This window comes from Sus scrofa, chromosome 3, assembly GCF_054392235.1.
Source record: "Sus scrofa isolate SSC_HxYL_T2T_F1_AM1 chromosome 3, Sscrofa_HxYL_maternal_Yorkshire_Landrace_v2.0, whole genome shotgun sequence".
Taxonomy (NCBI): domain Eukaryota; kingdom Metazoa; phylum Chordata; class Mammalia; order Artiodactyla; family Suidae; genus Sus; species Sus scrofa.
In genome coordinates this window covers 71683973-71710516 of record NC_139385.1, presented here as the reverse complement: position 1 = coordinate 71710516, position 26544 = coordinate 71683973, and the positions used below count along the sequence as shown (strand labels likewise).

Genomic DNA, 26544 nt, shown 5'->3' with positions numbered 1-26544 from the left:
CTCGCACACCTTGTTCCATCCATCCTTCTTGTTCCCCACTGGGCTCTCGCTGGTCTCAGAGCCTTTTCACGTGCTCTGTGCCCCTTCACCTAGAACATTCTTTGCTATAACTGCATGGCTCACTCTCCGCTTCTTTGGTTTCATTGTCACCTCCTGGGTTTCCTGACCATCCTATCTCAAATTGCAAACCTCTCTGTCCCCTCCCCTGCTTTATTTCACTCCATGGCACTTGCCACCACCATTTGTCACTGTCCCTCCCCTCAACAGCATGTTGGCCCCACATGGCTCATCTGCTGTGGTGTCTTGGCACCCAAGCAGCGCTGAGCACACTGTCCCTGCCCATTAAACAGGTTTTAATGAATGAATAAGTGGCTGCAGTATTTTTAAAATTTTTAAAAATTAAAAAAAAATTTTAGGGCTGTAGCATATGGAGGTTCCCAGGCTAGGGGTTGAATTGGAGCTACAGCTGCTGGTCTACCCCACAGCCACCTAGGATCCGAGCTGTGTCTGTGACCTACACCACAGCTCAGGGCAACGCTGGATCCTTAACCCACTGAGCGAGGCCAGGGATCGAACTTGCATCCTCATGGATGCTAGTCAGGTTCTTAACCCACTAAACCACCATGGGAACCCCCGCAGTAGTTTAAGAGATCCGAATCTGCCTCCTTTTCCCACAAAAACTGGTTTCCAGAGAAAAATTAAATGCATCCGATAAATCTTCTTTTCAAAGGCAAATGAAGACGACAAGGTGATCTTCTCACTTTTTCCTGCTCAGTGTTAGCAGAGGGGCCTCATCTGGGGGCCTGATAGAGGAGATTCATTCAGAGCATCGCCACAAGCAAGGACCTGCACTTGCACAGCTCAGTGGCTTGAAGGGGGATAAGACAGCCTGTCAGTGCTCACTGGTGGCAGGAGACAGAAACCTGAAAAGGGCACCATGACGGGATGTTGAGAGGCATGTAGGGGAGGGGGCATATTATTTTCATTGTAGCGCATGGTGCCCATTGATTGATCGTTGAAACAGTGACCTTGAAATACTAATAAAGATTAAATGGACTCACATAGCCCCTGTATAGGAAGGTAGGGGAATAGCAAATATATTTAGAAAAACTCCTGTCAAGCCAGTTTTTAAAATAACAGCTTTACTGAGACAGAATTCCCACGCCATAAAATTCATCCTTTTAAAGGGTGTAATTCACTGGTTTTTAGTATATATACAGAGTTGTGCCACCATCACCACTCTCTGAATTTAGGACATTTTCAGAGTTCCCTGGTGGCTCACCAGGTTAAAGATCTGGCATTGTCACTGCTGTGGTGTGGGTTTGATCCCTGGCCTGGAAACTTTTGCATGCCGAGGGTGCAACCAGAAAATAAATAAATTACATAAGTTTAGGACATTTCCATCACCCTGTAAGCAGTCACTCTCCCTTCTCCCTTCCACCCAACCCTTGGCAACTTTATCTTTTGGACATTTCATATAAATGGAATCATGTAACATATGATCACTTGTATCTTGCATCATTTTTGTTGTTGGTTGTTGCTTGTTTTTTAAATTTTATGGCTGCACCTGCAGCAAGTGGAAGTTTCTGGGCCAGGGACTGAATCCAAGCCATAGCTGCAACCTGTGCCACAGCTTTGGCAATGCCGGATCCTTGAACCCACTACACTGGTCCTAGAATTGAACTCTTACCTCTGCAGTGACCTGAGAAACTGCAGTCAGATTCTTAAGCCACTGTGCCACAGTGGGAACTCTGTATTTTGCTTCTTTTATGTAGCCTAATGTTCTCAAGGTCCATGTGTGTTGAAGCGTGGAACAGCACTTCATTCCTTTTCATGGCCAAATAATACTCCACCGAATGGATATACCACATTTGTTTGTCCCTTCATCTGCCAATGAGCATTTGGATTCTTTCTGCTTTCTGGCTACCACGGAGCCATTTTCAAATGTAATGAAAGACTTGATGCTGATGGGTTTCCTTGCTCCTAAATTGCAGGCGATGTGGCCCACCTCCCAGATGGGTGTGAGGATCTGCAAAGGGGTAGACATATCATCTAGCTGGGCTGTTGTCCACTCTGAAAGTGGACCTTTCCCGCTTCTGTGGCCTTTTTGCTCCAGTGTAGGATGTGTGAGATTATCAAAGTGTTTCTCTTCTTTGACCTGTGAGTCAGATCTGAATTCAGTAGTCTCCTCACCTGTCCCTCCAATCTCCACTCCTACCCCACTGGTTTCTCCACCTTCAGCTCCAGGGGCCTCCAGCTCTCCCCAGCAGTCCCCTCTCCAGCTCGCATCCTGGGCTCCTTCCACCGCTACTTCAGGTGCCTGTGAAACCCACCTGTCCTTCTCAGGACCTTCTCAGCTCTGCAGGCCTTTTTGACTTGCCTACCTCAAACATCCCTATGTTTTTTACCTATGTTTCAATGTATATTTTCTTTTAAAAAAAAAGTTTTACTGAAGTATAGTTGATTTATGAGGTCGTGATTATTTTTGCTGTACAGCGAAGTGATTCAGTTGTACATATACACATGTTTCAGATTCCCTTCCCACATGGATTATCACAGACTATGGGGTAGAGTTCTCTGTGCAGGTCCCTGTTGGCCAATCATTCCATATACCTTGGTGTGCATATGCCCATCCCAAAGCCCACGCCCCCTCCCCACCTGTTCCCTTTGGTAACCATAAGTTTTTCAAAGTCTGTGAGTCTTTGTGCTACATGTTTTCTAGTTAATGTGTATTTTTTTTTTCTCCTTTGATGTTGTTGTCTTTGCCATATGGCTTCCACCAAACCATAACTGCGACCTGGCCAGACAGCGTCTTGTAACGTCCTTGTCCTTGGCCCGCCAGGTGCAGCTCGAGGTGGGTTCTCTGAATGCTGGCTGGTTTGGTGTCTGGGAGTTTTGAGCCCTTTGCCATGTAATGGGAGAGGATGGAATGGTGAATGGAGGCACCTGCTCAGCTGTACAATGGTCTTTGGAGGGGGATCAGGTTTAAATCGTTTCGAACCCTGCTTCAACCTCCCATTGTTAATTCTTAAGAGTGTGTGGCTGAGCTGGCTGAAAAGTAACCTGAATTTTGGTCCAGACCTTGCACTGTGGATTTTCTTGGTGACCATGCCTGTCTATGTAAAAGTCACAGAATAGCAATGGGAGCCCGGCCACCATTGGGCGGGACCTGTGATAAAGCCCCTTCCCTTCCCCACAGACTCGAGCACTTAGTTAGGACTGGGGGGCAGGGTAACCTGCACAGACTTGATAACCGCATCGGTAACGACGAGGTCCGCCAATTCTTTGTCCGCTCCCGTTCTCTGTTTTCCAGATGGATCAGGTAATCGACATGAGGCAGGGAACTTAGCTGAGTTTTTCTCTGCCTTTCTGTTGTCTGTGTTCATTGTCTGCTGAGATAACAGCAAGCAGAGAAAGAAGAAAATTCAAATAGGAAGCTGGGAAGGGCAGGAAGAGAATCTGTAGGCTCGGTAAACAAAAGTTGGCTGCAACATGAGCCAGGATGTGGAAGCATGAGCAAGACCTCCTGACCATCTCAGCACGGGCCCTTGGGGCTTTCGTTTTGGTTGGCTCACCTCCCCGTCTCTCTGTTACAGGCATGTTTAGGTCAGCTTTTTTTTTTTCTTGGAGGGGCGGGGTGGGAAAGGGAGGGACCGTTGTTCCTGAAGAAAACGAAAGATGATCATATGGATCTCTTAAAATCAGAATTAAAGCCTGGACAGCGGGAGGCAGCAGTTCCAGTGGAAACAAACTTCCTTCTTTTTTTCTTTTTCTTTTCTTCTTCTTTTTTTTTTCTTTTGCTTTTTAGGGCCACACCTTCGGCACGTGGAAGTTCCCAGTCTAGGGGTCGAATCACAGCTGCAGCTGCCCGCCTACGCCACAGCAATGCCAGATCCAAGCCTTGTCTGTGACCTACACCACAGCTCGTGGCAATGCCGGATCCTTAATCCACTGAGCAAGGCTAGGGATGGAACCCACGTCCTCATGGATGCTAGTTGGATTCGTAACCCACTGAACTACAATGAGAACTCCAGAAAGAGATTTCCTTCTGATGAAATATTTACTAGCTTTGTAGGAAGCCCCCCACCTCTTTGCAGTGGTCAGAGTTGCTCTCAACTTTCCCCCCTCGTGCAGGGGTATAAAATGATGATATTTGTAGGGCAGACTGGGATGAGCAAAAAGGCTGGAGCCAGCCACCCTTGGAGGCTCACTTGTGTCAGGCATACCCTCGCCCACCACGAGGCCAAGAAGCACCAACCAATTGGAACCTCGGTCCAGGCCCTGGGAAGTCTGGGTTTGAGGCTCTGATCCTCCACTGACTGTGTTTACCTTGAAGCAGGTGATGCTGAGACTGGAAGCACCTGAGCCCATCAGTTCTTTCCGGTAGACAGATGATTATTTAGTGCCTTCCTCCCCCCATATCTGCATGGTCAGGAGACCAAGGTTTGGCAGTTACCTTCGCTGTTGGACAGCTCCATTTGCGGGCAGATTCCTTCCTTGGATTCAGCTGCTATTCATTCCTCCAGAGTAGGTCTCGCTGTGTTCACAGCTATCAGGCCGTGCGTTCTCAGGGTAACTGGTCCTCATGTGGGGGTTGTGTCCTTCTCAACCCTCATCATCCTGTCGCATATGGCTTTCTGCAAGTTACCTGTTCCAGAGGAAGCCTGTTGTATCGTAATGTATATGTATACAACATACACACATATATATAGTTTATTTATATATATATATATATGTATATATATATATTTTAAGCGTAAGGTCAATAGCCACCATATTATAGAAATGTAGAGGAAGTTCCCTTGTAGCACAGCAGGTTAAGGATCCAGCATTGCCACAGCTGTGGCACAGATTGCAACTGTGGCACGGGTTTGATCCTTGACTCAGCAACTCCTAAATGCTGCAATTGCCGCCAAAAACAAAGAAAGAAAGAAGAAAAAGGATGATAATCCCATCATTTACCAAACATGTTTCCTTCCTTTCTTCCTTCCTTTCTTTCTTTCTTTTCTTTCTTTCCTTTTCTTTCTTTCTTTCCTTTTATTTTTATTTTTTCCACACCCATGACATATGGAAGTTCCCAGGCTATGGGTTCAATTGGAGCTGTAGCTGCCAACCTGCACCACAGCCACAGCAATGCCAGATTCAAGCCTCATCTGCAACCTCCGCTGCAGCTCATGGCAATGCCAGACCTTTAACCCACTGAGCAGGGTCAGGGATCGAACCTGCATCCTCATGGATATGTCAGGTTCATTACCGCTGAGCCACAAAGGAAAATTTTAAACTTTAAACTTTTTTTTTTTGGTTTTTTTTTTTTTTTTTTGTCTTTTTAGGGCTGCACCTGTGACATATGGAGGTTCCCAGGCTAGGGGTCTAACTGGAGCTGCAGCTGCCAGCCTACGCCAGAACCACAGCAATGCCAGATCTGAGCCGCGTTTGTGATCTACACCACAGCTCATGGCAACGCCGGATCCTTAACCCACTGAGCAAGGCCAGGGATGGAACCCGCAACCTCATGGTTCCTAGTTGGATTTGTTTCTGCTGTGCCATGACAGGAACTCCCTAAATTTATTTTTATTTGAGTATTTCCTTTGTCTTTATTCTGATTAATCCAATTGTGCAGTTATCATCAGAATAGACTACACTATACCAAGTCTGGGTGGTTTCTTCATTCGCTGTGCAGTCATTTCTCCTACAGCTCTAGGCACTGTAAGGTGAAATCCAAAGAACACAAGCATTTTGCAGCTCGGAGGAGCATTGGGATGGGTGCACCTTGTTCAGTGGAACAGATACAGCATTGTGACAGTGACTAGAGAGCAGAGCAGTGATGTCGTGGGCACCTACCCCTGAGAGGAAGCAGGGGGCTTCAGGGGAGAGGAAGGTGTGAGGTGGGGCCGGGTTCAAGGCTCTCAGGGGCATCTCCATATGAAGGTCAGTGAGCTCTGTAGAGAGGGAAGGGGGAAGTTTTGGAACTGTGTTCATCTTTTAGAAGAGAAAACAAAACAGTGCCCTTTTTACACACTTTTCAGAATTTCCTGTGTTTCATGTTCGCTGGTTACCGCTTTGGCTTCCTTTCATGGCAGTAAACAGTCTGTTCTATTTAGCAATTTCCTTCTCCCTCAAATACCATCACTGATCAATTCTGCCTTTGCCTGAGTCACACATTCACAAGTCTCTTTGCTTCTGTCTCTCTCCCCTTAATTCACCCCATTTATTGAGCTCCTGCTGTGCACTCAGGATTCCAGAAGGGGCTATAGTTGCGGGGGGAGGGAGTATTGTAGGAGGGCAGTGGGTGCTGGAATTCCAGCATCTAGATGCTTCCACACACCCTCCCAGGGGGCTTGCTTTCTTCAGGCCCAGAATGCTCACATCTAACGAGCTCTTCCTAGACTGTGATTTGTCCATTTTATAGATAAGGAAATCGAGACCTAGTTAGTTGCTAGAATCTGAGATCAGCCTGGCCTCAGTAATGCCCTGGCTTGGCTGTGGTTGTACAAGTAACTCATCTGAGCTTTGAGACCCACAGAGACAGAAGGTCAGGGCTACAATTTTTTTTTTCTCCTTTTACAGGGCTTCACCTGTGACATATGGAAGTTCCCAGGCTAGGGGTCAAATAGGAGCTGCAGCTGCTGGCCTCCACCACAGCCACAGCAACATGAGATCTGAGCTGCATCTGTGACTACACTGCAGCTCAGGCAGTGATGGATCTTTAACCTATTGAGTGAGGCCAGGATCGAATGTCTTCATGGATGCTCGTCAGGGTCATTTACCTTTGAGCCACAATAGGAACTCCCCGGGGCTGCATATGTAAATACTATGTCATCTTAAGTGTCTCAAGTAAAGGGTCACTGTGGAGCCTCAGTGGGTCCCACTGATGTCTGTTGTGAGTGGAGTTTGGGTGGAGGAGCAGTCAAGAAGAGACTGGATAGGAGGAGATACGGACGGTTAACCCAGGATGCGAGAAGGTGGCCACCAGCTGGGGTACAGCCTTTCAGAGGCCCTGCTGGGGAGGGAAGGGGTCCTGACTGGCTGAGCTGATGTTACTCAGACCCCACTGAGCTGCATTCCCTCCAAAGCCATCTGTGTTCTGCAGGCGTTGTCTTCTTTTGCTCAGCAACAACGAAAAGAGAGTAAATTGCCTTGACCACCATGTTAAAATCAATAGAGCCACTCATCTTGACTTCAAAATGATGTTGACCTTAGAAATGAAATTGGGAGCATCTGGAGTTTGTTTCCTACTAGTTGGGCACAGAATGGTTTCTGGTTTTCCTTGGACTAAAACTCAGCCTGAGTGCTGGAGTACTAGTGGAGTACTGGTGCAGTACTGGTGGGGTACTGGTGGAGTACTGGTGGAGTAGTGGTTCTCATCACCTGCAGAGCTGGTTAATGCTTATTGCCTTAATCTCTGCCCCACCCCAGAGATTCTGATTGGGTAGGTCTGGGGTGGGGCCTTGAGAATTTGCATTTCTAACAAGGTCTCCCAAGATGTGTAAAACCACACTCTGCTGTACTCTGAGAACCTCTGTCCTGGGTGGCTCTTGAAAATAGGCCTTTGTTCTCATTTTCACCGTTCAAAACCTACACAGTAAGTGTGGGAGGGCACCATTGTCTAAAAGAGAATTTGTCTTGCAGCATAGAGTCAGGTCAAGAGGTTTTGGCTGAGGTGGAAGCTGAACTACCCCTGGCCCCGCCCACAGCCCTTGGTCCCTCCCCCAGGGCTGACCCCTTCCTTTCCCTACCTCCCAGTGTATGGGTTGGAATAGAGCTGGTGCTGAGAGGGCCCCCCTTGCAATGTTCCTTTAGCTCCTTTTAGCATGTGAAATTTGATGAGCTAAGCGTTTTCCCCAGTAAGTGCATAAAAAAGATTTCTTATCCTTTTTGGAAAGAAAGAAATACAACATTTCTCTTGAGTTATAACTATTGTTAGTTGCTGCATGAATAAAAACAGTTAACACTCTGTTCTTCTAAACAATTTTCTCAGACTTTCTGTTGCTCTAAGAAGATCTCTGGAGTTAATTTGTAATGGCTTCAAGTGGGTGGGAGGGGTCTTGCTCTCCTGTGAAGGATGGCACTGCTTAGCCTGGCCCTGGAACAGTTCCAAGTGGGCCAGGAGCATAGGGCCACCTACTGCGGAGAGGGTCAGAGACCCCCCTTTGGGGTGGTGGGAGGGGTTATGGGAGGAAAGATGCAGGGCTGGGAATCTGGGGTTGAGCCCTGAGGGCTCTGCAGCCTGTATGCCATTAGCCTGGCTGCCTGTGGTCTGCTGGCCTGGCCATCTCAGCCACGTGGCCAGACCCAGCTTGTTGCTGTCTCCCCCTCAAATGACCCTCTGATCTTCATCCTGGTGAATCTTCTCAGTTGTCTACACCGCCTTGTCCCTTGGTCCCCACAGCAATGACTTCCCAGTCCCCAGGATCACTCTTTGTGTTCATGCCTCTGCTACCTCCTTAGATTGATCTTGCATCTTTTGCTTTTTTCTTTTTAAAGCCTACCTGCAGCGTATGGAAGTTCCCAGGCTAGGGGTCAAATCCGAGCTGCAGCTGCTGGCTTGTACCACAGTTACAGCAATGCCAGATCCGAGCTGCATCTGCAGCCTGTGCCACAGCGTTTTGACAACACTGAATCCTTAACCCACTGAACGAGGCCAGGGATCAAACCTGCATCCTCACGGACACTATGTTGGGTTCTTAACCCACTGAGCCACAATGGGAACTCTGCTCTTGCATCCTGCCTAGACTACTAAATAGTCTACAGCCCATCTCCAATTTCTCCTTCTCCCAACCCACCTTTCGCAACACTACCACATCGTCCTCCTAGTACCTGCTGTGCCCAGGCTGCTCCCCACTCCCCCGAGAGTACAGAACCCTTGATGGTTTCCCGTGGTCTCTGAGAAAACCCCATTTCCTGGGCATCAGAACTTTCTGATCTGGGTTCGTCCAGTCCAGCCAGAGTAAGAGTGTGGATGCCAGTGAGGCCTTGACAATCCCCAAAGCTTCTGGATATTCCAGCTGCGGAAAGGAGTGTGTTTGACAAGTTGATGGCTTGCCAGAGGCCAGCCAACATCAAGAGGATTCGCTGCTCTGACTCAAGAGAGGGAGGAGGAGGAACTGATAAAGTGGGAGGGAGAGGCCATGTCATAAGCAGTGGAGAAAGCCAGGGAGAAGGGCCTAATCATCAAGAGCGAACATCTTGGAACCTGGCTGAGAGAGGCCCCATTTAAAAAAAAAAAAAAAAAAAGGAGTTCCCATAGTGGCGCAGCAGGAACGAATCCGACTAGGAACCTTGAGGTTGTGGGTTCGATCCCTGGCCTCGCTCAGTAGGTTAAGGATCTGGTGTTGCCATGAGCTGTGGTATAGGTCGCAGACGTGGCTCAGATCCTGTGTTGCTGTGGCTGTGGTGTAGGCTGGCAGCAACAGCTCCGATTTGACCCCAGCCTGGGAACCTCCATATGCCATGGGTGTGGCCCTAAAAAGACAAAAGATACACACACACAAAGGCCCCATTCTGTGGGAAGACTCCACACTCTGGGGAGACAGCCGAAGAGGCCTGGGTTCTGATGGTGCTCGTTCTGATCCCCGCGGAACATTCTGAGCTGCCAACCCTTATGGGGCCAGGCTCAGACTGCCGACAGCCAGTCTGCTGGCTAAAGTCCCCAGATGCACTGAGGTCTGAAAAACTGCTGAAGACAGTAAATGGGCTTTTCTTTTCTTTGTGGCTGCACCTGCAGCGTATGGAAGTTCCCAGGCCAGGGTTGAATCCCAGCTGTAGCTGCCACCTGCGCTTGATCCTTTAACCCACTGTACTGGGCCAGGGGTGGAACCTGCACCTCCATAGTGACCCGAGCCAGTGCAGCCGGATTCTTAGCCCAGTGCACCGCAGCAGGAACTCCAAGAAGTGGGCTTTTAAGTTTTGTTTTGAGGAAGTAGAAATTCAGGGTTCCCAATGCTTGCCATCCATTACGTCATTTTGATAGAGGACGTGGGAACTTCCCCAAGGCTAATGCACCTCTGTTAAAGGAGGGAAATGGAAACCAGCACAGAGGGGGCATGGTCTAGGTCTGGGAGTTCTGCTGAAGGGACCACCAGAGCGTTCTCTTGCCCCATCAGATCACTTGGGGGAATATTGTGTCCATGCCACCACTCAGACTTTAAAAGGGACCTAGACCACTGGAGGTCAGCGTGCCATGGGTCCTGAACCCTACTGGAGGAGAAGATGCTTTGCTAAGCACTGGAAGGAAAGAACAGCGGGGAGGGGGCAAGAGCTGAGCCTGGGACAGTTGAAGGGGTCGCAGTATGCAAATTTGGCCCCTTATAAGGAAGACCAACCTGAAGATCAGACTGTCCAAAGGTGGACTAATACCCAGCATCAGTAATAACAATGATAATAACAATAGCTGGTTTCTTGTGGGAGCTTTACAGTTATCAAAGCATTTGCATGAGAGGTGGTGCGCCCTCTTTCTCTAGAAGGATTCAAGTTTAGGAAGTGATGTTGCTTCGGGGATTCAGTCCCTTCAAAGAGTTAGGTGGATCCAGATGGGTGTTATTCCAAATGTGTATCAAGATTATGTGGGATGCTTACAGATAGAACAAACTAGCAGTTACCAGTGGGGGGAGGGAAGGGGGAGGGGCAAGATAGGGTTAGGGGATTAAGAAATGCAAACTACTTCATATAAAATTAATAAGCCATAAAGATATATTGTACAAGACAGGTACAATATAATAGCCGGTATTTTATAATAACTATAAATAAACTATAACCTTTGCAGATTGTGAATCACTGTGTTGTCCACCTGAAACTTACATACCAACTATACTTCAAACATTTTTTCACTGTGAAAAAGAAAAAGAATTACGTGGGATGCTTTTAAAACATTCAGTATCAGCAGAGTTCCCATCGTGGCTCAGTGGAAATGAATGTGACTAGTATCCATAAGGATGCAGGTTCAATCCCTGGCCTTGCTCAGTGGGTTAAGGATCTGGCTTCGCCGTGAGCTGTGGTATAGGCTGCAGATGCAGCCTGGATCTTGAGTTGCTGTGGCTGTGGCTGGGACTGGCAGTTACGGATCTGATTCGATTCCCCTAGCCTGGGAACCTCCATATGTAGCTGGTGTGGCCCTAAAAAGACAAAAGGAAAAAAAAGAAAAGAAAAGAAAAAATTCAGTATCAGAGTTTTCATTGTGGCTCAGCAGAAATGAATCTGACTAGTATCCATGAGGATGCAGGTTTGATCCCTGGCCTTGCTTAGTGGATTAAGGATCCAGCGTTGCTGTGAGCTGTGGTGTAGACTGAAGACTTGGCTTGGATCTGGAATTGCTGTGGCTGTGGCTCATGCCAGCGGCTATAGCTCCGATTCCACCCCTAGCCTGGGAACCTCCATATGCCATGGGTGTGGCCCTTAAAAAAGAAAAAAAAAGACAAAAAATATTCAGTGTCTTGGGGCTTGCTCAGCCCTGCTGAATCAGCATCTCTCAGGGAGAGGCCCAGGAATCCGTATTGGGCTCAGACAAACGGTGTGTCCAACATCCCTCAGAGAACATCCACCACCCATGCGTGGCAGGAACCCCTGCCTGTCATGTTCCCGACGGGGTCCCCGTGCCTGCCACTCAGTAGGAGCACGACAAATGTCTGCTGACATTTGTCGATGTAATTGCCTTGATCTCTCCCACTGCCTTTTCCTGGGTCATCTTACAGCGTGGTTGCCCCAGACTCCTTCCTGCTCTTGGAACACATGCATCCACTCTGCCCAGTCTCTGCTCACCCTGTTTTATCAGCCCAGGTTACTCCTCGGCTTTCTTCTGCTACAGAAGTCCTACGTTCTTTTTTTTTCTTTGTTGGCCGCCCTGCGGCATGTGGAGTTCCCAGGCCAGGGATCAGATCTGAGCCACAGTTGTGACCTATACTGCAGCTGCGGCAACACCAGATCCTTATCCTCTGGGATGGCACTGCAGAGATGATTGTGCACATTGTGGCACATTCCATTGTGCCACTCAGGAACTCCAGAAGTCCCACGTTCTTGCTGCACGCTGTATGCTAGAGGCCACTGAGCTCGTCATGTGTACTGCCTCCTTCCCTGGGTCCCCTCAAAGGAGAGCAGCCCTTTGGGCTTCTCTCAGGCTGTTAATAGTCTTTAGCATCTAGAGGCCTTCCCCAGTGCTTATCAGGGAAAAATGTTTGCAAGCTCAAAAAATACATTAATATATATACACCTATCTACTTTTTTCAAAATAATCTGCAAAATGACTTGTGTTAAATTTAAAGGTAAGGTTATCATTGCCAGCTTTGTCAGATACTACTTGACTTAGCTCATAGGTGTGGAATCCAAAAGACTGAGCTTTGCCCAGCAGCGTAAATCGTGTTTTTCAGATGCTCTTACAGATGGAGGTCATGGGTTCTAGAGGGTTCTTTGGTCATGAGCTCCCCCTTGACCTTTATCTTCTGGCTCACAGTGGGCTCTCCTCCTTGCTTTGCACATTCTTCAGAAGTCGATGACCTCCTAAAGTGAGGCTTGAGGAAATAATAAGCATAATAAGAGTAAGAGGTGGCCTCCGAGGATCGTTTCCTATGCATCAGGTACCATTCCAAGCATGTGTATTTATTCCCTCCTGTAATCTTGACAGCAGCCCTAGGAGGTTCATGCCTATCAGCCTTATTAGCCCTATGTTGCAGGTGGGGAAACGGAGGTGCTCTGAGGTTTCATGATTTGCTCAACGTCATGCACTGGCAAATAACAAGCGGCTAGATTGCCTGTCCGCGTGCAGGTCTGGAGCATGTGGTTCCGAGCCCCAGCTTGCTGAGGGCTCCTAACAGATCTTCTCTTCTGCCGGCAGGCAGATTTGCTGCTGCTTGACTGGGGCAGTCAACTGTGTCTCCTGATGGGAATAGAGGAGCCTGATGGTTTCAGGTTTTGTAAGTTTCCCAGGCAGCCTGTGGCTCTGCCTCGCTTGGGGCTTCTTCTGGCGGGGGTGGGGGGGGGTGGGGAGGGTGGGGCAGAGACTTGGAGAAGAGAGAGGTACAGTGAGCAGGGGGCACCTGAGAGAGGGCCCAATCACCTGGAGAGCAGACCTGCCTAAAAGGAGCAGCCGACAGGCCCTCGGGGTGGGGGAAGGGTGGCGGGAACCACATTCCTTGTCCAGTTTGGTGTGTGGCCAGAAACCCAAGTGTAAGTAGTAAGCCACCGCCTATAAAATTGCCCAGAGAAAGGCTGTACGTTGAGAGGTAAAGGAAGTATGTGTGCTTCTGTGCTGGGCCTAGAAAAGAAATAGTTCATGGAAAAAAAAGAATAAGTGGTGGGGAGAAGATGCAGTACAGCAAGGGAACCTCAGGCAGCTCCCATGCAATCCCGTTTGTCATTGTATGATCTCGGGATGGGGTTGGGGGCAGGAGGGAGGCTGGAGGAGAGCGAAGGGACCTCTGCTCAGAGAAGAACGTCTGGGGCCATAGTGTGCCCCAGCAAAGAGGACACGTCCATATCTGTGTATCTGGGTTCACTGGCTCTTCGGGTGTCTGTACAGTGTCATCAGGGCGCTCACCTGGGGTGGCCATTCTCCCTGAGCCTCACCCGTCAATCATGAGGCAGGCGCAGGGTGCGTGCCAATGTGATGAGTGCTCTGTATCCAGTGCCAAGTCTGGGGGGATGTGGGAGGCCTGCAAAACACAGCCCCATGCGCGAGAACTGGATTTTCAGGGGAAGACACCGAACTTTGTGTGAAGCAGTTTACCGGCATGGGTGGGCTCGGGGACGCCTAAGGCCGCCCTGAGAGTGTCAGACATAGAGGGTCTAAGGACACAGGAGCCGGGAAAGCAAGCAGCTTTATGGACCAGGCTAGATGCTGGGGAGACCTTGAGGATTAAGTGGGATTTCACCTGGAGGGAAAAGGGAAAGCTGGCAAGGAGGGACAAGGCCCTTGCAAGTGACATGGCACACATCGTGGATGGACAAACAGCCCTCCAAACTTCTCAGGACACCCTGGGAGCCCGTTTGTTCTGCAGCTACAGCTGCTGGCCTTGCAGGGGCTGAAGACCCATGGGTCCTGATACTATCTGTGAGTTCAGCCCCAGATGCAGGTTCTGGACACCCTTAACTGACAAGCCGGCAGGTGCTGGTCTGGGGTGCCAGGCAGCCTGTGGCAGGCAGGGGGGCTGTCGGGCGGCAGGAATGTGTGAACACCAGCAGCTGGCTGCTATCTGATCCTGGCCTGGGAGCGACTTCCGCTTCCCCCATTCTTAACATACCAACCAGACTGAACGAATGAATGAGTGGGTAGAAAGGGTTCCTGTGCAGGCCGTCATAGCCGAGATAAAATATCCCCAGCCTGCCCGCCCGCCAGCCTTCGGCATTGGGAGGTCCCAGGTGGGATATGGCCCTAATGAGTAGGTGGACCTGAAACCCAAGAATGCTTATTGTTTTAATTGGGACAGAATTCCTGCTTTACAAAACAACTCCTCAAATGGCTTAATGAAATACAGGTTTATTCCTATCCCTGGTGCAAGCCCAGAACTTTCCATCTCAGAGCTCTGCCATCTTCTGGAGCAGTGGTTTCCCACTTTGAGTGCATAACCGAATCACCTGAGGGCTTATTAAAACACAGGTTCCTGGAGTTCCCATCGTGGCACAGTGGAAACGAATCTGACTAGGAACCATGAGGTTGTAGGTTCGATCCCTGGCCTCGCTCAGTGGGTTAAGGATCCGGCGTTGCCGTGAGCTGTGGTATAGGTTGCAGATGCAGCTCAGATCTGGTGTTGGTGTGGCTGTGGTGTAGGCTGGTGGCTACAGCTCTGATTCGACCCCTAGCCTGGGAGCTTCCATATGCTGTGGGTGCAGCCCTAAAAAGGCAAAAACAAAAAAACAAACAAAAAAACCCCGCAGGTTTCTGAGCCCCACTCCCACCACCGGTGGGCCTGAGAATCTGTATTTCTAACAAGTTCCTGCTGTTGCTATGTCCAGGAGCCACACTTTGAAAACTACCATTCTAGGGCTTCGTGGTTCTCCACTGAAGCTTCTGTATGCAGCCAGGAGATGAAGGATGAGAGAGAGCAGAAGTCAAGTCACAGTGGCTCCACTTCACTCCAGGAGAGTCTGAGAAATAGAATCCTCTGTGGGCCCAGGAGGAAGATAAGATGGCAACATCTCTGCCATAATTAAAAAGAGCAGTGCACCATTTAAAAAAAAAAAAATTTCTGGGAGTTCCCCCTGTGGCACAGAAGGTTAAGAGTCCAACTGCAGTGGCTCAGGTTGCTGCGGAAGTGCAGGTTTGATCCCCAGTCTGGCCCAGTTGGTTAAAGGATCTGGCATTGCCAAAACTGCAGCTTAGGTTGAGGCTATGGCTCAGATTCAATCCCTGTCCCTGGGAAATTTTATGTGCTGCAGATGCAGCCATTAAAAAAAAAAAAAATTAATAAAAGCGGGCAGCACAGATCTTGATGGCACTGGTCTCTGCCTAAAACACTAGATTTCAAAATGCATTTCAAATGTGTGAAAAAGTCAACCAAGATTTGCATTTATTCATGGGATTAGGGCCCTCCAAGAAGGCAGAAGCTTCAGGGAGCCCATTATAGAATGGATAACTCTTCCCACGGTGTGAGTCATTGGAGACTCAGGTTCCTATGTCACCTGGAACTTGGCATCCCTTGCCCAGCCTTCAGAGCTCAGGCCTAAGGAAGAAAACGGCAAACAGCAGCCACATTGTTGTACACGGTGGATTTTGTTTGGGATGTTCCCAGTTCATTCTTGGTGTCTGTCTTCATCTTTAGTGTCCCGTGACTCTCAGAGCCTATAACCTTGCTTGCTTGTCTTGGGCAGGAGGTACTTTTTAGTTAGGATCTTAGCCTTGGTAAATAGGCATGTCATTTAGTTCAGGCCTGCTTTGGGGTAAAATCATCTGGTGAATCAGCAGGTGTTGTGTGCCTGTCTGTGCAGGAGGATTCACGAGAACATGGTTCCAGGTCGTCTTCAGTGACCTTATCTAGTTGTAGAGGCCAGAGCATTCCTTGTTTTATTGCACTTTGCAGATACTGCGTTTTTTAAAAATTGAAAGTTTGTGGCCACCCTTCACCGAGCAAATCTATTGGCGCCATTCTGCCAACAGCCTTTGCTCGCTTTGGGTCGCTGTGTCACATTCTGGTAATTCTCATAATATTTCAAATCTTTTCATTGTTGTTATGCTTGTTATGGTGATCTGTATCTCTGATGTTACTACTGTTATGACTCAGGGGCACTGGGAACCATGCTCATGTAAGACAGTGCACTTAATCAACAAATGTGTGTGCTGGTTATGGCTCCATGGGTTAAGAACCTGACTAGTATCCATGAGGATGCAGGTTCGATCCCTGGCCTCGCTCAGTGGGTTAAGGGTCTGGCATTGCCGCAGGCTACAGTGTAGGTTGCAGAAGGCGGCTCAGATCCAGTGTTGCTGTAGCTGTGGTGTAGGCCAGAAGCTGTGGCTCTGATTCGAACCCTAGCCTGGAATCTTCCATATGCCGCAGGTACAGCTGTAAAAAGAACAAAACAACAGCAGAAACAAAAATGAATGTGCGTGCTGATGGCTCCACCAACCCGTGGTTTCCCATCTCTCTCCCTCTTGGGACTTCCTATTCCTGAGACACAGCAATACTGAAATTAGGCCGGTTGATGACTCTCCAGTGGCCTCTGAGTGTTCAAGTCAAAGGAAGAGTTGCACATATCTCACTTTAAATCAAAAGCTAGAAATGATGTAGCTTAGTGAGGAAGGCGTGTCGCAAGCTGAGATAGGTTGAAACCCAGGCCTCTTGGACCATATAGTTAGCCAAGTTGTGAATGCAAAGGAAAAATTCTAGAAGGAAATTTAAAATTCTGCTCTGGGAGTTTTGTGGCACAGCATGTTAAGGATCCAGTGTTATCACTGCAGCAGCTTGGGTTGGTGCTATGACACAGGTTTGATCCCTAGCCCAGAGAATTTCCATATTCCGCAGGAGTGGCCCAATAAAATAAAATAAGATTAAATGGAAGAAAATAAAATAAACCTACTCTGGTGAACATATGAATGATAAAAAAGTGGAACACCCTTATTGCTGATAGAGAGTAAGTTTTAGTGGTCTGGATAGAAAAGCAAACCAGTCACAATACTCCCTTAAACCAAAGCCTGATCCAGAGCAAGGCCCTAACGCTTGACTCCTGTAAAGGCTGAGAGAGGTGAGGAATCTGCAGAAGAAAGGTTTGAAACTAGCGGAGGTTGGTTCATGAGGTTTGAGGGAAGAAGCCATCGCTATAACGCACAGGTAAGTGCAAAGTGAAGCAGCAAGTGCTGATGTAGAAGCTGCAGCACCTTCTCCACAAGATCTAGTTCAGATCATTAATGGAGGTGGCCACACTAAGCAACCTATTTTCAATAGACAAAAAGGCCTTATACTGATAGAAGATGCCATGGAGGCCTTTCGTAGCTAAAGAGGAGAAGTCAGTGATTGGCTACAAGGCTTCAAAGTTTCAGAGGATGGGCTGACACTCTGGTTAGGGGCCAGTGCAGCTGGCGACTTTAAGTTGAAGGCAGCGCTCATTTACCATTCTGAAAATCCTAGGGCCCTTAAGAATTGCACTAAATCTCTGCTTCCTGTGCTGTATAAATGGAGCAACAGAGCCTGGATGACAACACGTCTGTTTACAACATTGTCTGCTGAATATTTTAAACTCACCATTGAAACCTACCGCTTAGAAAAAAAGAGTCCATTCAAAATATCACTGCTTCTTGACAAAGCACCTAGACCCCCAAAGCTCTGATGGGGACATAGAATGAGATTAATGCCGTTTTCATGCCTGCTAACAGGATCTCCATTCTGCAACCCATGGGTCAAGGAGTCATTTCAATTTTCAAGTCTTACTCTTTTTTTTTTTTTTTTTTTTTTTTTTTTTGCTTTTTAAGGCTGCGTCCAGGGCATGTGGAGATTCTCAGGCTAGGGGTTGAATTGGAGCTGTAGATGCTGGCCTACACCACGGCCACAGCAACACAGGATCCGAGTGGCATCTGCCACCTACACCACAGCTCACAGCAATGCCGGATCCTTAACCCACTGAGCAAGGCCAGGGATCAAACCTTCATCCTCATGGATGCTAGTCAGATTCGTTAACCTCTGAGCCACGATGGGAACTCCTCAATTCTTAACTCTTTAAGAAATACATTTTGTGGGAGTTCCCGTCGTGGCGCAGTGGTTAACAAATCCGACTAGGAACCATGAGGTTGCGGGTTCAGTCCCTGCCCTTGCTCAGTGGGTTAACGATCCGGCGTTGCCGTTGCCGTGAGCTGTGGTGTAGGTTGCAGACGCGGCTCGGATCCCGCGTTGCTGTGGCTCTGGCGTAGGCCGGTGGCTACAGCTCCGATTCAACCCCTAGCCTGGGAACCTCCATATGCCGCGGGAGCGGCCCAAGAAATAGCAACAACAACAAAAAACAAAAAGACAAAAAAAAAAAAAGAAATACATTTTGTAAGACAACAGCTGCCATAGTTAGTGATTCCTCTGATGGATCTGGGCAAAGTCAATTGAAAACCTTCTGGAAAGGATTCACCATTCTTAATGTCATTAAGAACAATCATGATTCATGGGAAGAGGTCAGAATATCAACATGAACACGAGTTCGATTCCAATGCTCATAGACAACTTTGAGGTGTTCAAGACCTCAGTGGAGAAAGTAACTTGAGATGTGGTGGGAATAGCAAGAAAACTAGAAGTGGAGCCTGAAGATGTGACTGAGTTGCTGCAATCTCATGACTTTAAATCTCTAAAACTTTAATGGATGAGCAGTTGCTTCTTGTGGTGGAAAAAAGAAAGTGTTTTCAAAAGGTGGAATCTACTCCTAGTGAAGATGTTGTGAAGATCGACAGAAAAATATTTAGAATATTATATAAACTTAGCAGCGGCAGGGTTTGAGAGGGTTGCTTCCAATTTCGAAAGTTCTACTGTGGGTAAAATGCTGTCCAATAGCACTGCATGCTACAGAGAAATGAGTCATGAAAGGAAAAGGCAATCAATATGGCAAACTTCATTGTTGTCTTATTTTAAGAAATGTTACAGCCACTCTGTCCTTTAGCAACCGCCACCCTGATCAGGCAGCAGCCATCAGTGTTGAGGCAAGACCCTCCACCAGCAAAAAGGTCATGACTTGCTAAAGGCTCAGAAGACAGGTAGCATTTTTTTTTTAAGCAGTAAAACATTTTTGCTTATTTATTTTTTGCTTTTTAGGGCCAAATCTGCGGCATGTGGAAGTTCCCAGGCTAGGGGTTGAATTGGAGCTGCAACCCTGCCGGCCTACACCACAGCCACAGCAATGCGGGATATGAGCCACATCTGCGACCTACACCACAGCTCATGGCAAATGCCAGATCCATGACCCATTGAGCGAGGCCAGGGATGGAACCTGCATCCTCATGAATACTAGTTGGATTTGTTTATGTTGTGCCACAATGGGAACTCCAAAGCATTTTTAAATTAAGGTATATATATTAATTTTTGGGGACAACATGCTATTTTCTCTTTTATAAGATAATTATAATTGGAATGATTGGAATAAGCCCTTCTCTCAAGCAGTTACTTTATGTTAACATCATGAATTCCGAAACAATGAATGAGAATTCACAAAGTTCATTTAATTGAACATATTATGTGTAGGTCCTATTTCTTAAGTCTTTAATCATCTTTATAGCTTTTCTCTGCATTCTTCCCTGAATGTCGGTTTTCTGATCCAGCTGTATTTTTTCTTTTTGGGCATAATACCATTGCACACTTAATTGACTACAGTCTAGTGTAAACATAACTTTTATATGCACTGGGAAACCAAAACATTCATGTGCCTCTCATTATGACAGTATTCCTTTATTTGCACTGGTTTTGAACCAAACCCCCAGTAGCTCCAAGGTCTGCCTGTGAAACAAAGGAAAGGCTCAGTAGGAACTGCACATGTCCATGCATGGGTCGAATCAGAAGGCCCACCTCGGAGTTCCCGTCGTGACTCAGTGGTTAATGAATCCGACTAGGAATCATGGGGTTGCGGGGTTCGATTCCTGGCCTTGCTCAATGGGTTAAGGATCCGGCGTTGCCGTGAGCTGTGGTGTAGGTTGCAGATATGGCTTGGATCCCGCGTTGCTGTGGCTCTGGTGTAGGCCAGCGGCTACAGCTCCGATTAGACCCCTAGCCTGGGAACTTCCATATGCCGTGGGAGCAGCCCAAGAAATGGAACAAAGATGAGAAAAAAAAAGAAGGCCCTGCTCGAGATTGAGAATGACCTTGACACCTCTGTCCTGCTCGACCCCTTCTAGAGCTTGTGGTTTGGTTCTGGGAGCTGCAGTTTCCACAAGCCCTAGACATACAGATGATCATGAGGGGTCTGTGGGAAGCCCTGGGCTAGAGAAGGTGAAAGGGGATGGGGTGGGTTGGCCGCTGTGACCTGTGCAAACTTGGGCTACGATTGTGGGAAGAGAGTTGAGGTTCTGTGCAGACCCAGGGGTGAGAGCTGGAGTGCAGTGGGTGCTAGCAGAGCGAGAGTGTCTTTGTCTTGGGGTGCAGACCATTGTGGCAGTCACAAAGCACAGTCACCTGTCTCCTGCCATCTGTAGCCCCAGAGCTCTTCACGTAGAGTTGGGCAGATTCCATGTTCAGGTGATGTCTTTGGGAGAGAAATATGGACTAGAAGAAAAATGCAGTGTCGTCTGTGGAGGCTAGAAATCTGGAAGGACCCTTTTTGGTGGAGCTGAAATTCAGCCAGACTCTGAAAGTCAGGCAGGATCTGGGTGGATAGAAGGAGGGGTGGGTTTCACAACAGGTACAGCCGTCAGATCACCGCACTGTACGCTGTAAACTTACACAATATGATCGATTCTATCTCATCAGTGCCTGGGGGCGGGAGGCGGGAATGAGGACGGAAGGTTTTCCAGCTGGCAAGTGGGCACTGAGGGTGAGCCCAAAAAGAAGGTCCCAGGACTGGGCTGAGCAGGCCTGGATAACAGGGAACGGGGAGTTGGGAGGGGGGGTGCTGGACCAGGCCTGGCAGAGGCAGCATTCTGGAAGGTGGAGACTGGCTGAGGACTCTGGGATTTTCCAGGGTAAAGGTGACCCAGAGGTGATTTTAGGAGTTGGGTGGCCAGTGTCCAGATTGGGTTTGGGGGGTGGGGAATGAAAGGGACAGTGGGCGAATTCGAGAGCTCCCTTACAGGAAAAAAGGCCTAGCGTCTTCCTGCTGGTAATGATGAAAGAGGCCTCCTTGCAACTCCAGCCCTCAGAGTGGGAAGGTTCCTTACCTGGAGAGCCTGCTGCAGGCAATCACATCAGCCCTTGCCTTTTTTGCCCCCCCCCCCCCCCCCCGCATTGTCGTGTGTAAAGACAGAGTTGCAGCACTGGAATGCTCCCCACCCCACTGGTGGAGGCCGCTATGCATGGCCTGAGAGGGTGGCCCCACTGATGTTCCCTAATTAACCTAGGGGATGCAGAAGTGGGATGGAGCAAGGCAGGCTCTCAGGGACTTCGCTTCCCTCAGCGCCCAGCCCTGTGCTTTTCTATCTGGGCCTGCCCACATCAGGAAGCCGGCCTTTGCCGTCTGATTCAGCCATGGGCTCTGTTATGGCAGGTGTGAAGCCTGTTATGTGAGTCTTCCCTTCTGATCCCCATGGCACCTCTGCAAGGCAGAGCCTCTCAGCACCTCAGGGAGGTCAAGGACCTGCTACAAGGGGTCACAGTGAAGTTGAGCGAGAGGTCTGCCTGTGTCTTGGTTTTCTGACATATCTGAAGTTTGCACCAGCATTCAGCATCTTTCCTAGGTCTGGTTGAATAATTTCATGTTTCTTAAGAATGCAGCTGCCTGGGAGTTCCCTGGTGGCTCAGCGGGTTAAGGATCTGGTGTTGTTACTGCTGTGCTGTGGGTTCAATCCCTAAGCCTGGGAACTTATGCATGCTGTGGGTGTGACAAAAATACAAAAGGAATTAAGAAATCCATCCTTTTTCAGGGGGAAAAAAAAAGACTAAAAAATTTCCCTGGTGGTTCAGTGAGGATCTAGCATAGTCAATGCTGTGGCTCGGGTTTCATCCATGGCCCTGGAGCTTCTACATGCTGTAGGCGCAGTTTAAAAAAAAAAAAAAGGAGTTCCTACTGTGGCACAGTGGGTTAAGAATTGGCATTGTCTCTGCCATGGTGTGGGTTTGATTCCTGGCCCAGTGCAGCAAGTTAAGGATCCGGCATTGCTGCAGCTGTGGCATAAGTGGAAGCTGCGGCTCAGATTCAATCCCCAGCCCAGGAACTTCTATATGCCATGGGTGCAGCCCCAGGGGAGAAAAAAAGATAAAAAAAGAATGCAAAAAAAAAAAAAAGAAAAAAAATGCAGCTGCCTGGGCAGGGACTAAGAGATGCCTGGGAAATCAGCTTTAGGCGAGGTTGCATTGGATGGTGAGTGAAATCCTGATAACCAGCCTGGACTGAGGGCCAGGCCTGCCTATTTACTCATGGATCCGCATCTCAGCATTTTATAGATGAGGCCGCCAAGGCAAAGCAGGCCTCCGTGGGTTGCAGGCCGAGCAGGAGTTAGATGTCAGAGCCTTCACACACAACCTCAAGGCAGCTAGGGGCCTCATAGAAGCTTGCCTGGCTCAGAGCCTCAGCCTCAGCTCTGGAGAGGGCTGGCCTGTCAGTGCTTGTGAGTTTTCTCTGAAGGCTGCCCTGAGGGAGAGAATGACTGTTTCAGACTGAGATGCCACCTACACTAAGGTTGTGAGAATTCGTAGCCTCTGATGGGTTTTTGTGACCAGCTGGTGGAAAGGAAGATTAGCAGAGCTGAGAGGGCCTGTGGCCTGTCTTGATCGAGGCCCTGTCTCCTGGTCAGTTTGCATGCTTTGCTGCCCCCCCCCCCCTTTAAAGACTATTTCTTTTATTTATTATTTATTTATTTATTTATTTTGGTCTTTTTTTTTTTTTTTTTTGCTATTTCTTGCGCCGCTCCCACGGCATGTGGAGGTCCCCAGGCTAGGGGTTGAGTCGGGGCTGTAGCCGCCAGTCTACACCAGAGCCACAGCAACACGGGATCCGAGCCACGTCTGCGACCTACACCACAGCTCAGGGCAATGCCGGATCGTTAACCCACTGAGCAAGGGCAGGGACGGAACCCGCAACCTCATGGTTCCTAGTCGGATTCGTTAACCGACTGCGCCACGACAGGGACTCCCTTTTTTTTTTTTTTTTTTTTTTTGGCCGAGCCCCCAGCATGCGAAAGTTCCTGGGGTAGGGATCGAAATCCACTCCATAGCAGTGACCCCAGCCACTGCAGTGACAATCCCAGCACCAGGGAACTCCCTCTGCTGCCTCATTTTAACTTGAGGGTCACATTCTCTGAGCAGCCTGATCAGGAGATGAGGGTTTACCTATCAGTCAGGAGAGGATGGTGTGGGGGGGTGATTCTGGCCGTTTAGAGTGGCCTGTTAAAGCTGAGGGCTTGCTCTAAGGGACTGTGACTCCTCTTGCCCTCAGGGAGCATCACTGGGACTTGCTGCCTTCTCTCTGAACCTTCTTCCCACCGGGATGGGAAAAGCAAGCAATGGCAGCCCTAGATCTCACTGACCACACTTCCTGGGTTTAAATTTTTCATAACTGCAAAAAGAAAATTAAAAAAAAGGGAGTTCCCATCGTGGCTCAGCAGTTAGTGAGCCCAGCTGGCATCCATGAGGACGTGGGTTCAATCCCTGGCCTCGCTCAATGGGTTAAGAATTTGGCATTGCTGTGGCTGTGGTATAGGCTGGCAGTTGCAGCTCCAATTGGATCCCTAGCCTGGGAACTTCCATATGCTGTGGGTGCGGCCCTAAAAACACAAAACACAAAACAAAACAAAAATTGTTTTTTTTTCCTAACAGTTGTTTTTGTTTGCTTACGCCTCAAGACTATATGATACAAATGCATGGTTTGGTGAATATACTTACATGACCCTATGCCTTTTACCGTGTCTTCTGGACTAGCATAGGTGAAAATTTTCTTTCTACAAAGTTTTAGAGTTAAAAGCACTTGATGGTTTTTGATTCTTTGGAGGTTGGAGCCCTCTGTGTCTGTAACTAGAATTCACCAAGAATGAGCCCCTCCAAAGGCATTTGCCTAAGTAGTTCCATTAAACATTCATGTAAAGAAATAATAAATCAGGAAGGAGAATACTAGATAGATAATAAATACATCTTCTATGGTGTTATCCTGTTTGGAATATAAATTCTTTGTTTTATGCTAGAATTGTGCTGTACTAATGAGGGAACCTCAACAACCCCCATCTCTTATCCTCTCCCTTTCTTTGCTTCTAAGTTGGTGGATTCCTCTTATGAATGTCTGCTCATGTTGTGTGGGTGTAGTTTGGTGAAAACCCATCTTTACCACCACCACTGCCAATGATGCTGAACCAGATAGAGAGTTTGGAAGAACTGACCTTGGCATTGTCAAGAAGGGAGAACTTGTCAGAACATTATCTTTTTCCTCTGACTCATTTTCACTCTCCTCTCTTGTCCAAGTGCTTAGCGCCTTTTTTCATCTTCCTTCATTTGAGAGTCTCCTCTTAGCTGTCAGCTGGAGAATTCTTGATACTCTGATTCACCCCAAGATTTAAAGCTCATATCTTATCTCCCAAAGGAATTTTGTGGATGAGCCTCTAAGCCAAAGGTATGAGTGTCTAATAGTGGAATTTCAGTCATTTGGGATAGACCAGAGAGGAAGATGTAGTCTAAGAGGCACTTCCTGGTGTTCTGTGAATAACTGAGCTCAGGTATCTCCATGTTTTCAGCTTTGTTTTCTAATAGTTTAATAGTTTATGTTTTACATTTAAGTCTGTGATCCCTTTTGAGTTGGTTTTGGTATACAGTGTGGAACTGAAGTTGATGTTGATTTTTTTTTCCTCATGCGGATGTCCAAATGCTACACCTTGGAGTTCCCATTGTGGCTCAGTGGGTTAAGGACCGAACTTTCTCTCTGTGAGGTTGCAGGTTTTATCCCGGGCCTCACTCAGTGGGTTAAGGGTCTGGTGTTGCCGCAAGCTGTGGCATAGACCACAGCTGCAGCTCCACTTTGACCTCTGGCCCAGGCACTTCTGTATGCTGTGGGTGTTCCCTAAAAAAGAGAAAGAAAGAAGGAAGAAAGGAAAGAAGGAAGGAAGGAAGGAAAGAAGGAAGGAAGGAAGGAAATAAAGAAAAAGAAAAGGAAGGAAAGAAAGAAAGAAAGAAAGTTACATTTTCACCATTGAGTTCATTGTGCAGTATCAAAAATCCCCTGGGATATTTGTGTGGGGCTAATTGTGAGTTCTCTATTCTCTTCCATTGATCTGTGTGCCTGTCCTTCAACCAACAACACGCCATCACCATTCTTGTTGCTGTGTAATAAACCTTAACATTTAAGATGAGGGATAACTTGATTCTTTTTTTTTTTTTTTTTTTGTCTTTTGTCTTTTTGTTGCTATTTCTTGGGCCGCTCCCGCGGCATATGGAGGTTCCCAGGCTAGGGGTTGAATCGGAGCTGTAGCCACCGGCCTACGCCAGAGCCACAGCAACGCGGGATCCGAGCCGCGTCTGCAACCTACACCACAGCTCACGGCAATGCCGGATCGTTAACCCACTGAGCAAGGGCAGGGACGGAACCCGCAACCTCATGGTTCCTAGTCGGATTCGTTAACCACTGCGCCATGCCAGGAACTCCGGGATAACTTTATTCTTTGTCCAAATTTGTTTTGTTTTTAAGGGCCTTTCACTTATGTTTACAAAGACTTAGACGTGAATAGCACAAGTTACTCAAAATAGCCACAAACGGCACTACCCAGATGTTCTCCAGAGGTGAATGTCTGAACAAATGTGGGACATATTACACATATATGGGACACCACTCAGCAGTAAAAAGGAGCAAAGGCTCAGTACATGCAACGGCATGGAAGAACCTCAAGGAAATTAGGCTGCATGCAAAAGCCTGTCTCCAAAGGCTACAGATGGTACCATTCCATTTATAGAACAGTCTTAAAATAATAAAGTTGCAGAGAAGAGGAACACCTTTGGGTTCAGAGGTTAGGGATGGGGTAGGTGACTGGGGTTGCTATTCAGAGACAGCATGAGGGAGTCTTGTGGAGATGGTACAGTTTAGTATCTTCATTGGTTACACAAAGTTGTGTGCGTGTGCGCACACACACACACGTGCTTATAAAATTGGTGAAATCTGGGGGGGTTAAGGACCTGGCGTTGCTACAAGCTTCAGCGTAGGTCACAGATCCTGCTCGGATCCCGCATTGCTGTGGTTGTGGCGTAGGCCGACGGCTACAGCTCTGATTGGATGCCTAGCCTGGAGCCTCCATATGCCGTGGGGGTGGCCCTAAAAAGACAGAAAATGAAATAAAAGTAAATAAAATTAATAATTATGCCAGGGCCCGTGTCTCTCGCCATGTTATCTTGATCTGCTCACTGAACTGGTCTGAACATTTTAATATTTCCTTAGTAAAACTATTCAGTCACAGACTTCTCCCTTCTTCCTGTGAATTACTAACTCTGGGTCAGGAAGCTCAAGAACACAATTCATCTTTTTTATTATGACAAGCTAATT

At 48.0% G+C, this 26544-nt stretch overlaps 1 protein-coding gene and 1 long non-coding RNA gene across 5 annotated transcripts in view; both read left to right on the top strand.

Moving 5' to 3' along the window:
* The window catches only part of TCF7L1 (transcription factor 7 like 1), a 180611-nt gene that overhangs the window by 40279 nt on the left and 113788 nt on the right, over nucleotides 1-26544 (top strand). The gene's annotated exons all lie outside the window — the stretch shown is intronic.
* On the top strand, nucleotides 1660-7953 carry LOC146404704 (uncharacterized). The gene is made up of 2 exons (XR_014841568.1): nucleotides 1660-3846; nucleotides 5367-7953. It is a non-coding gene; the product is annotated as an uncharacterized LOC146404704 (long non-coding RNA).